Raw genomic sequence first — 1,592 nt, forward strand, 5'->3', positions numbered from 1 at the left:
GGGCCATAAGGGTGGTGTCATCTGCATATCTGAGGTTATTGATATTTCTCCTGGCAATCTTGATTCCAGCTTGTGCTTCATCCACCCAGCATTTCTAGTGATATAGTGTGCATAGAAGTTAAATAAGCAGGGTGACAATATTCAGCCTGGAGGTACTCCTTTTCCTACTTGCAACCAGTCTATTTTTTCATGTGCAGTTCTAAAGGTTGCTTCCTGACCTGCATACAGATTTCAAGAGGCAGGTTAGGTGGTCTGGTATTCCCATTTCTTGAAGAATTTTCCACAGTTTGTTTTGATCCACACAAATCAAAGGCTTTGGTGTAGTCAATAGGGTAGAAGTAGATGTTTTTCTGGAACCCTCTTGCTTTTTTGATGATCTGATGGATGATGGCAATTTGATCTCTGGTTCTTCTGCCTTTTCTAAAACCAGCTTGAACATCGGGAAGTTCACAGTTTACATACTACCGAAGCCTCTTTGAGCACTACTTTACTAGTGTGTGAGATGAGTGCAATTCTGCAGTAGTTCGAGTACTATTTGGCATTGCCTCTCTTTGGGATTGGGATGAAAATTGACCTTTTCCAGTCCTGTGGCCATTGGTAAGTTTTCAAAATTTGCTGGCATATTGACTGCAGCACTTTCAAAGCACCATCTTTCAAGATTTGAAACAGCTTAGCTGGAATCCCATTGCCTCCAAAGCAAAAACACCTAATTGTGGATGTGACTGGTGATGGAAGTAAGGTCCGATGCTGTAAAGAGAAATACTGCATAGGAAGGTGGACTGTTAGATCTGTGAATCAAGGAAAATTAGAAGTGGGCAAACAGGAGATTGCAACAGTGAACATCGACATTTTAGGAATCAGTGAACTAAAATGGCCTGGAATGGGTGAATTTAACTCAGATGACTTTTATATCTACTACTGTGGACAAGAATTCCTTAGAAGAAATGGAGTAGCCATCATAGTCAGCAAAAAAGTTTGAAATGCAGAATTTGGATGCCATCAAAAATGACAGAATGATCTCTGTTCATTTCCCTAGCAAACCATTCAATATCACAGTAATCCAAATCTATGCTCTGACCAGTAACCCTGAAGAAGCTGAAGTTGAATGCTTCTATGAAGACCTACAAGACCTTCTAGAATTAACACTCAGAAAAGATGTCATTTTCATTATAGGGGACTGGAATGCAAAAGTAGGGTCAAAAGATACCTCTAGTAACAGCAAATATGGCCTTGGAGTACAAAACGAAGTAGGTCAAAGGCTAACAGAGTTTTTCCAAGAGTACACACTGCTCATAGCAAACAACCTCTTCCAACAACACAAGAGAAGACTCTACACATGGACATCACCAGATGGTCAACACCGAAATCAGATTGATTATATTCTTTGCAGCCAAAGATGGAGAAGCTCTATACAGTTAGCAAAAACAAGACCGGGAGCTGACTGTGGCTCAGATCATGAACTCCTTATTGCCAAATTCAGGCTTAATTTGAAGAAAGTAGTGAAAACCACTAGACCATTCATGTATGACCTAAATCAAATCCCTTATGATTATACAGTGGAAGTGAGAAATAGATTTAAGGGCCTAGATCCT

Source organism: Bison bison, unplaced genomic scaffold (genome assembly GCF_000754665.1).
Source record: "Bison bison bison isolate TAMUID 2011002044 unplaced genomic scaffold, Bison_UMD1.0 scf7180017858771, whole genome shotgun sequence".
Classification (NCBI taxonomy): Eukaryota; Metazoa; Chordata; class Mammalia; order Artiodactyla; family Bovidae; genus Bison; species Bison bison.